The sequence below is a fragment of the Polypterus senegalus genome, unplaced genomic scaffold, assembly GCF_016835505.1.
Source record: "Polypterus senegalus isolate Bchr_013 unplaced genomic scaffold, ASM1683550v1 scaffold_5390, whole genome shotgun sequence".
Lineage (NCBI taxonomy): Eukaryota > Metazoa > Chordata > Cladistia > Polypteriformes > Polypteridae > Polypterus > Polypterus senegalus.
This window is the reverse complement of record NW_024380869.1, coordinates 1-10,909: the sequence shown is the minus strand read 5'-3', so window position 1 is coordinate 10,909 and position 10,909 is coordinate 1. Positions and strand designations below refer to the sequence as shown.

General features: G+C 36.9%; 1 non-coding gene across 1 annotated transcript; it reads left to right on the top strand.

Annotated features, from left to right (window-relative positions):
* The first annotated feature begins 8,366 nt into the window (after window positions 1-8,366).
* On the top strand, window positions 8,367-8,435 carry trnaq-uug. Its single transcript has one exon. It is a non-coding gene; the product is annotated as a tRNA-Gln (tRNA).
* Window positions 8,436-10,909: the final 2,474 nt, after the last annotated feature.

Here is a 10,909-nt window from a genome sequence, read left to right as displayed (position 1 = left end):
ATCATGCTCAAAGCCTATTTCCCAATTTGCATCAAGGGACTTGTTTGAGTTATATTTTCTGAATTTCTTGAGATTCGAATTCTTCCCCGAAACTATCTTTAGAAAATTCTTGATCATTTTGAAGTTATAAATTATTTTTGCAAGCGAGAACAAGGATATCACTTGAGTAGGTATTTACTTGTTTAAGATTCTCAGGTAATTTGCTATCGCCTTAACGATTTTTAGATGAATCCATTTCGACTATTACTTAAAGTTAAATCATATTCAGCTTCGTTTTGTTTCGAAGCATCTGCGTCTAAAATTTTTCAGTTCGAAACTAATGCTTTCAGGCAACATTTAGATTGCAGCTACAAAGTTTCTTGATTGCTATACTTACGTAAATCAAACTTTCCACTTTGAAATGTAAGTTCTTAATCTAGATTCTGTCTAAAATTAATTCCATTTAACATTTGGAAAACTGATGTTAGTAAAATGATAATCGCTTAGTTTAGCCATGTGCAGGAATTACATTAAGATTTTGATTAAATTTTTGCTGAATGGAAAAGTAATTTGCATTCTAAATTAGAATCAAATCTTCTTTTTCATGAACCATGATTGCTCAGTGTTTTTTTAGGTTCAACTTCGCCTTTCGCGAGAAGCCAATTAGCTTCAAATAACCTCCTGAGTCATTGTTCCTTGAATATTTGTGCTTAATTCCATGTTTCAAGTAAGGAACTTTTGGGATTTAAGTCGGTTGTTTCAATTTTCGTGTTTCTCAATCAATTCTTGGCGATATTAACTCAATCAGAACCGCTTAAATTTCTTTGTCTGAATGAACCTTTGCCATTGAATATATTAGCTTAAAATTATTTGAAGAGTAAATAAACTCCTAACCTTAATTCGAAACTCATACCTTCAAATTTTCTTTTAACTGTATTTGTTCGGCTTATTCTCTGGGGTACAGAGCGTTGAACTCGAAGCCAGCTTGTATCTTTCTTTGCTCGATAGAAATGTGAACCTCGTGAACTTACGAATTCTTTGGAAATTTTCGTTCAGCTCCAATCATAAAAACCTTAAATAATAGCAAAGATTATAACTTCGTTGCGGTAACTTCTGGGTTTCGCAAAGCAATTTGCTTTGAAACTGAAATGCATTTAGGAAAGATTAATTACTTGATATTTCTGCCTTATTTGCTAAATTGAAGAACTTTGAGTTTAGAAGATGATCTTCAGTTAACGAAAATCTTAGTGATATAATTTTATTTCTCATTCCGAAAGTTAATTTGAATCTGAACTTTTTAAAGACCTTTCATGACCATCAAACTCAAAACATGGCTTTTCTGGAATTTAATCCTGCTGATCGGGTATTCTAAAGTGCAATTTCTGTACGGTAATCAGTATTCCTTGAGATGCTTTCAAAGCTAATCTTCCACAACTTTCCTTGATGAGAATTTGCAATTAGCAATCATAGGAATCGTGCAGTGGTTTTAATGTTTGCAAGTGATCCGTTAACCGAAAGCTTTGTTCATGTGTCGAATCCTTAAAGTGCTTACAACTTTAATTCATACACCTGCAGTCAAAGCCATTTGCTTTGCATGGATGAATAAATAATGTTCACCTGCTTTCTTTCTTATCGATCATCTGTTAATCTTCTTAGTTTTAAGAAAATGTACTTGCTGCATACTATGTGAAGAAAATTAAATTCTGACATGGTATTCTCGGCATTCCTTTGAGCTTAAACGCTTTCCCGTTTAGTTAAGAATTGTCAATGTAAAATAACTTTTCCTTCTCTGAAGGGCAGAGATTTCATTTGGAACATAGTCAATAAATCACTTTCCTTTTCAGTAATGCACTCGTTTCAAAATTTGTTTAGCTAGGTAAATCTTAATAACACTAATGCACAAACCTAGTTTAAGAGAAGTTATTTCTTATTGTTTCTTCATATCTTCAAACATTTCCATTTCAATAGGAGCTGTGAATTTTGAAATAAATTTTATGCGAAGGAACAGTAATTCCATTTACATTTTGGTAATAAACAATTCTTTTCAATTTCTGATTCAAATTTCTTCGAATTTTTAACTTGTTAGGGGAAATGAATAACCTTTAGCATGCCTATTTGGGGAAAAATTCATAATCGTTCAGCTTTATTATATCAATTGTTTTTAGCTTATTTGATTTCAGTTGAATAAGATTTTCGCTTAAAACTTAATTTCGGAATAACATCAATTTCCCTTGAAACCTTTTCTTAGAGATCTGAAATTTCTTGAAACATATTCTTGATTTGAAATCTTTGAAACCAATGCAAGCAACGGTCAGAATTGCATATCCGTTTGACTCAGGTTGTTCAATGGAAAAATTCTTCGTTTGCTTTACAGGGTTAATTTAAAGTTTTAACTTTCCGATGCTTCAGATGCTTATTTGCTAGAACATGGAATACATTTTAACTTCCTAAGTTCTGAAGTTTCATTGTTAATATACTTATTGTATGAGCTGTTCTAAGGGACTTCGCTTTTAATACAAAGTTTCTTAGCTTGACATTAACTATGAATTTGATTCCTTTTGTCTGATTCTAGCATGGAAACGTTTAGCTTAGAAATTATTCCTTAAATGAACTAAACATTTACGTTTAGAGTTGTTGGCTGAATTTACTTAGAAGCAAATTCCGTTCTCTGAAGATGAAATATTTGCCTTGGACGCATACTTGGATTGGCTTGGATATGTTGGTTCAAGAGTTCGATTTGAGTCAAAAGCATTTCTTAGTTACTTAATTTAGGGTGGAGATTCTTTAGGTATTCAAATTTCCTCTATCGTCACCTTTTTAGGGGTTAATTTGATATTCTACTGAAAATTCTCGTTCCTATTCCCATGTAATTGATTCTTAAATATTTGCTTGCACTTTAAAATTAACTTTGCTGAATCTGAAAGATGAAAACAAGCATTTGGAGATAAATATATTCTACTTTGGGTTTCTTATCCGGAACCTCTTAGCTTGAGTTTCCGAAACGGGGATCCTCAAGCAGATTCTTTGACTGCCGTAGTTTACTCAGTCTAGAGGTCCGGTTCAAACGGCATTCAGACCTTCTTTCCTTAGCATTCAAATTGCTTTTGATTAGGTTTTAAATTTGAAGAAATCTTCCGGTTTAAAGCTTCCTTAGTTCAGCAGAATTCTGATGCAACTGATATTTTATTTGTGCAAGTCAGTCTTTCAAAGTGTTATTTCTGAATGTTAATATTTTTTGGTTCATTTGAGTAAAGATTTTGAACTACTTAAACATCTACCATTCCTTCCAGTCTTATGGATTTGGATGTAATGTTGAATTAGTTAATCGTTGCATCCATCAGGCTCATTTTCGCTTACGATCCTTCAGAATGGCAACGTGGTACATTGTTTAGTATTTTTAATTTTGGCAGTCGGAGTAGCATAATGTTTCATTTGACTAATTTTGTAGGTGTTAAACACTTCTTAACTGGTTAAGAATATTGCTCGTTCATTATTGTTAGTGAAAGATTTAGCACGATTCAAGGTCTTATGCTGAAATACATAATGTTCATGTCGTGCTATTTTGCTTAGGCTAAAAATTTCTTTAACTGAATTCGAAATTCATCATTTTGTATTGCATTGAATTTCGCATTTAATACATTATTTGATTTTAAAAAGAAGATTCACGAGCTTCGAAGTTCTATTTCTGAAATGCTTCCATTTGAAATGAATAAACATTTGCAAATTGCAGAGTTTCATTGCAATTTTGGAAGAAATAATCTTTTTAACTGATTGAAATTCGTTATTTGCAAACTAAATTAATGTCCTAATTTCTAATGTTTAGAAATTTCATAGGTAATAAATCTCAATTGAGAACTTTATTCTAATGATTCTACAAGTTATTTAAGCAATCCAGCTATCTTGGAATCTGCGAATTCCTCAGATTCTTCAATATTTTTACTTGTGAAAAAACTAACAGGTTAAACATTCTTTCTTTGAGAATTTGCTTTGACTTTAAATTTACTACATACCTAGTCTAGGATCAACAGGTTATTTCACGTTCAAGCTTTTAACGAACTTTCTTCTAAATATTCCGAAAGCCTCTACGAAAATGTCACTTCTTCATTTTTTCAACGGGACGCATGCTTTACCTATGTTGCTGTTGCCATTCTACTTCTTTTGGCTTGCAAAAAGCATTTCAGACTGAAAGTTTTCATTCTAAAGCTATTTATTGAAGCATTGAATGAAGATTTAAATGGCTTAATTTGTAAGGAAGTATAAATTTTAGATGAATTCAGTTGTAAATCCCCTTTGATGTTTGATTAGCTTGTTGTTGATTTGAGAATTACAAGTTTAAGCCTAATTGCTTGGAAGACTAGTTTAGACTGAAGTCTGTTCAATCTTCACGAATCCCTTTCTTTAAAACATTCCTTACCTAAATGTGGAATTCCATACTTTTATGCTAAGAAGGAACTAAGAAATTGGTTTCTGAAAGCAGTTAAATTCTAAGGTACAATCCTTGGAAAGTTTTCCTTTCATCTTCTTTCTGGAGAGCTTTCTAGACCTTACTTGAGAAAGCCGCCAACCGTTCCTTAGTGATGTGCTGTAACTTCGCTGTTGCGCTTCAAAAATTAAGAAACTTTCGCTTTTCTCGGTAAGTTCATGTCTAAGGATACAGTTCGTGCAAAATAGTTTCCTGCATCATCCTAAGTTAACATTTGATCGACCTTAGTTGAATACCCACTTCAGTTGTTGCCTCTGTTGCTGTTCTAGGAATAATTTCTACTTGAAAAGGTAGTTCAAACGAATAGCCCTCTACTTGTAGTATAGATTAATTAGTGTTCAATAGTTTAAATGTTTCATTTACTTCAGCATTCGTCAGTTCTGTTAAATGCGGAACATGGGAGTGTTCTGAAACGATAATTTACCGCGCCTAGAGTAGAAATTTCCTTTGTGAATTTCCGTTTATACAATTCGCATTTCAGTACGTTCGAAATTCATTTAGATGCTTGACATAGATCGCTTAGTTAATTTCATAGCCTTAGATAATGGATAATCTTGTTTCAAGACGTATTTTCATTGCTGCTAAATTTGCTTTCTAATTCTAATCGCGAATTTAGCAATTGCATTTTTGAAAGCCTTAAAATCTCTTTGACAATTAATCTTAATTCTAAGCATTTTTTAAACATGTAGAGATATCTTCTTCTTAAAGTTATACTTCAGTTTGCGGCATTGAGCATTCCTTAAAGAAATTTGCTGGTAGAAGTTTTCTCAAGAATTTGTGAACAGACTTCAGGCTTAATCGCAAATTCCTTTATTTAATTTAACTTTTTCGAATTTTGTGTAATTTAGAATCGTATTTAAGGTCCTTACGATTTTAGATTGAGTATATTTAAAATGAGCATTTCCATAAACTATGTTCTTTTTCCTCAATTCACATTCAATTTTTTAAAAATTTTTGCTTGAATTGTGAAAGATTCTCGATATGCCAAAACTTTCAAAGACTTAAGCTTTTCAAGAGAGTAAAAATCAAATCCTTTGTCTGTTTTCTTTAGTTATTCATCTTGGCATTTAAGCACTTAGATTAATTTCTAAGTTATAGCTTATTTAGTGCTTGTAAAGAACATTGGTTTCGATCTATGATTATTCGATAAAGAATCCTTTCATTGTGATTGATTGACTTCGGTTCGATGTTGCAAAGGTTACGTTAAACCTTAATTGCTTTAAAACAATCCTTAATTTGCAGAAATAGACATGTACTTACGTCTCAGTTTTTTCTCTGCAGTCACCTTTAGCTGCTAATTTAATGCTATATGTATTCATTCAATACTTTGATTGCACAGAAAGGTATGGCAATTGAAAATAATTTTTGCTTGGCTGAGGGAAGTTACTTTTAAAAGTTAATTAGCTGTTTTCGTGTAAAGAACTAATGCATTTCGGGTAGTCAGAGATGTGCATACAATTTGACCTTAATTTAAGGTATAAGCACCGTTTAGACTACCTTCCATTGGAAGTCAGACTGATTTCTAACGTTAATTTGTCTGGTTCAATTGGTTCTGTATTTCTAATTTGGAAATTTAAGCGTTTTCGAATTAATTTTAGCCTTTAGTTTGAACGCTTTGAGCTTAATTCAATTCCTTGCTTGGTAGCATTATTTCTTCAAGTTTCCTGTAAATTGCTAATTGCAGAACCAAGAAGTTGAAAGCTTCCAGCTTGCTAGTCAGTTCCTGGTCAGGCAGATTTTGCATGGTCCAGGGAGTTCGTGTTGAGCTTCGGTTTACATTCCGAATGGTGAATCCCTGTTTCTCTGCTGCTTGACCTTGAGAAGCTCGAGCTAAAAGCAGACCCTGTTCTTAAGTCCTTGCCTCCCTTCAGAGATCCTTCAAGGAGCCTTCGTTTCCTTACTGGAAGGGTTTCCTAAGACTTACCTGGTAATGAAAATTCCTTTCGCTGGAATTGAAAAACTTCCTTTTTCTTTCGTGAGAAAGTAAGAAACTTCGGGTTGCGAAATATTTACTTACTCAGGAGAATTCAGGGGAAATTCTTCTTCCTTAATTATAAAACTGGGCGGCTTCCTATGCTATTGGTTTGAGGAGTTCGATTTGCGTTGAGTTAATGTTGCTAAGTGTCTCTGTTGTTCAATATCGAACGTGAGTTTTATTTTATCCAACTCATTCAGTTTTCGTCAGTCTTTGTGATTGATCATTATCCGTTCAGTATCAATTTCACCTGCTCGGATATAGTCTCATGCATCAATCCAGTTGCTCCTTCAGCAATCTTTCATGCTGCATGAAAAATGAACTCTTGAAATGGGTGATGAGAATTAAAATTCCAAACCCTAAGTGGGATACGTTTTGCTCTACATGTGCTGGCTTGTTGGTCTAGGGGTATGATTCTCGCTTAGGGTGCGAGGTCCCGGTTCAAATCCGGATACAAGCCCGCTTTTGTTTTGGATCCTTGCAGTTTGCTCCTTCCGAAATGCAGGGAATCCCTTGCTGTGCTTTCTCTGAATGGCTTAAGAAAGATGCTGTTCCCATCGCCCGCTTACCAGATGCAGCTGAGAAGAAAACGCACTGCTCGTTTACAACCTTAAAGGAGCTCTTCCCATTGCTGCCTTCCTGGTAGGGTTCTCTTCCTAAAGAACCGCTTTTCCTTGGTGAAACGCACAAACCATTCCCTACCTGAATGATTGAAAATAGCTTCATCTGTTCTTCTTGCCGCTGCTGCCTAGAACTTGAAGGAAAACTTTACAGAATTTTATTGAAAGCAGTGTAAAGCTTCACAAAGGAAGACAATTTCTGATGGGATAATTGATTTCACTTTCAGCGGTCCAATTCCAGAGGTAAAACATCCGTACGAACCTTAAGTTTTAAAACACTGCCGGTCAGGCCCCCCGCAGCTCGATGTTGGCTTGTTGGTCTAGGGGTATGATTCCGCTCGCGAGAGGTCCCGGTTCAAACCCGGACAAAGCCCGTCTTTACTTGCTTCGCTTACATTCATATCTGAGTGTGTTTGGGTTACGCTTTTAGAGATAGCTTCCAATGCTAACCATTCCAATGCACGCTCCAGTCTACTTGATGATTAGGCAAAGCAATGGAACGAGATACAGCAACTGATAAATGTTTCATCCCGCGTTGCCGTCGGCTTCTTTCACCAGTACGTGTCAATATCTGCACTGCTTCTTACAGAAATATTTTGGCTTGTAATGTCGGTAGAAAAGAGAACTTGCTGACCCTAAACACCCTAAAATACCTGACCAACACAACCATTAAGCCATTTAAGACATGGAAACGAACTGATATATACCTGTTGTTGTTGTTTGCTTCTTCTGGCCGCCCGTCAGCTGCTTCCGCACTTTCAGCAATTGAGGAAACAGCTGGTGATCATTTCTTGAAAGAAGTAAAGTTCAGTGTGGCCAGGAAGGAAGCAGTAAAGAATTTCCATTTGGAACTGAATTTTGTCAGGTGTAAATAAAACAAATTCACTTTTCAACTGAAGGATTGAGAGAATGCAGCCTTCCGGTTTTGCTTTAAAGCTTCGGTTAAGACGAAGGAATTTAACGCCGCTTCAGAAGAGTACCCCTTCAGATTTGGGCTGGAAATAAACCTCAATGAGTTTCAAGGATCCGCTAAGATTTATTTCATGCTAGTCTGAAATGTTTCTTTAACGCTTAATTTCGCAACTCTGCCAGCATTTGGAATGTGGAATTGATTTTCTGCAGTTTTCAGAACATTTAATTGTCACGTATGTCAAACAAAAGAATCCAAAGTTCCTTTGCGCCTGAGAAGCCCTTGATTTCTTTTAGAAGCGCATTCCTTCGAGAAATTTTGCTTTGAAACACACAATGCAAATCTTATGGCAATAGCAGCCATACTGCCTAGGAGAATGCCAAAAGGCTGCGCTCAGCCGGCTTGTTGGTCTAGGGGTATGATTCTCGCTTTGGGCGAGAGGTCCGGGTTCAAATCCCGGACAAGCCCGCCTTACTTGCTTCGCTTTGCGATTCATATCTGAGAGTGTTTAAGTTACGCTTTTAGAGATAGTTTCCAATGCTAACCATTCCACGTGATCGTTCCAGTCTACTTGATGATTAGGCAAAGCAATGGAACGAGATACAGCAACTGATAAATGTTCATCCCGCTGTCGGCGGCGCTTTCTTTCACCAGTACGCGTCAATATCTGCACTGCTTCTTACAGAAATATTTTGGCTTGCATGTCGGTAGAAAAGAGAACTTGCTGACCCTAAACACCCTAAAATACCTGACCAACACAACCATTAAGCCATTTAAGACATGGAAACGAACTGATATATATCTGTTGTTGTTGTTTGCTTCTTCTGCCGCCCGCCAGCTGCTTCCGCACTTTCAGCAATGAGGAAACAGCTGGTGATCATTTCTTGAAAGAAGTAAAGCTTTTCGTATGCCAGGAAAGGAAGCAGTAAAGAATTTCCATTTAGAACTGAATTTTTGTCAGGTGTAAATAAAACAAATTCACTTTTCAACTGAAGGATTGAGAGAATGCAGCCTTCCGGCATTTGCTTTAAAGCTCGTTAAGACGAAAAGGAATTTAACGCCGCTTCAGAAGAGTACCCCTTCAGATTTGGGCTGGAAATAAACCTCAATGAGTTTCAAGGATCCGCTAAGATTTATTTCATGCGTTAGTCTGAAATGTTTCTTTGCGCTTAATTTCGCAACTCTGCCAGCATTTGGAATGTGGAATTGATTTTCTGCAGTTTTCAGAACATTTAATTGTCACGTATGTCAGAAACAAAAAGAATCCAAAGTTCCTTGCGCTCTGAGAAGCCCTTGATTTCTTTAGAAGTGCATTCCTTCGAGAAATTTTGCTTTGAAACACACAATGCAAATCTTGCGCAATAGCAGCCATACTGCCTAGGAGAATGCCAAAAGCGCCAGCCCAGCCGGCTTGTTGGTCTAGGGGTATGATTCTCGCTTTGGGTGCGAGGTCCCGGTTCAAATCCCGACAAGCCCGCCTTACTTGCTTCGCTTATGCATTCATATCTGAGAGTGTTTAAGTTACGCTTTAGAGATAGTTTCCAATGATAACCATTCCACGATCGCTCCAGTCTACTTGATGATTAGGCAAAGCAATGGAACGAGATACAGCAACTGATAAATGTTCATCCCGTTGCCGTCGGCGTTTCTTTCACCAGTACGTGTCAATATCTGCACTGCTTCTTACAGAAATATTTTGGCTTGCATGTCGGTAGAAAAGAGAACTTGCTGACCCTAAACACCCTAAAATACCTGACCAACACAACCATTAAGCCATTTAAGACATGGAAACGAACTGATATATACCTGTTGTTGTTGTTTGCTTCTTCTGGCCGCTCCCCTCAGCTGCTTCCGCACTTTCAGCAATGAGGAAACAGCTGGTGATCATTTCTTGAAAGAAGTAAAGCTTTTCGTATGCGGCCAGGAAAGGAAGCAGTAAAGAATTTCCATTTGGAACTGAATTTTGTCAGGTGTAAATAAAACAAATTCACTTTTCAACTGAAGGATTGAGAGAATGCAGCCTTCCGGGTTTTTGCCTTAAAGCTTCGGTTAAGATGAAAGGAATTCTAACGCCGCTTCAGAAGAGTACCCCTTCAGATTTGGGCTGGAAATAAACCTCAATGAGTTTCAAGGATCCGCTAAGATTTATTTCATGCGTTAGTCTGAAATGTTTCTTTGCGCTTTAATTTCGCAACTCTGCCAGCATTTGGAATGTGGAATTGATTTTCTGCAGTTTTCAGAACATTTAATTGTCACGTATGTCAGAAACAAAAGAATCCAAAGTTCCTTGCGCCTCTGAGAAGCCCTTGATTTCTTTAGAAGTACATTCCTTCGAGAAATTTTGCTTTGAAACACACAATGCAAATCTTGGCGCAATAGCAGCCATACTGCCTAGGAGAATGCCAAAAGGCGACGCTACCGCCAGCCGCTTGTTGGTCTAGGTGTGCTGGCTTGTTGGTCTAGGGTATGATTCCCTAGGTGCGAGAGTCCCGGTTCAAATCCCGGACAAGCCGCTTTGCTTGATCCTTGCGTTTGCTCTTCCGAAATGGTGGGAATCCCCCATGAAGCTCTGAATGGCTTAAGAAAGACGCTGTTCTACGCCCGCTACCAGATGCAGCTGAGAAGAAAACGCGACCTCGCTCAAAAGTGAGCTAACCAAAGGAGCTCCTCTTCCCATGTGCCTTCCTGGTAGGGTTCTTCCTAAAGAACCGCTCTTTGGTGAAACGGTACAAAACATTCCTTACCTGAATGATTGAAAATAGCTTCATCTGCTTCTTCTGCCGCTGCTGCCTAGAACTTGAAGGAAACTTTACGATTTTGCTGAAAGCAGTGTAAAGCTTCCCCATGTGAAGACAATTCTCTGATGGAATAATTGATTTCTACTTTCAGCGTCCAATTCCAGAGGTAAAACATCCGTACAACCTTAAGTTTTAAAACCCCCC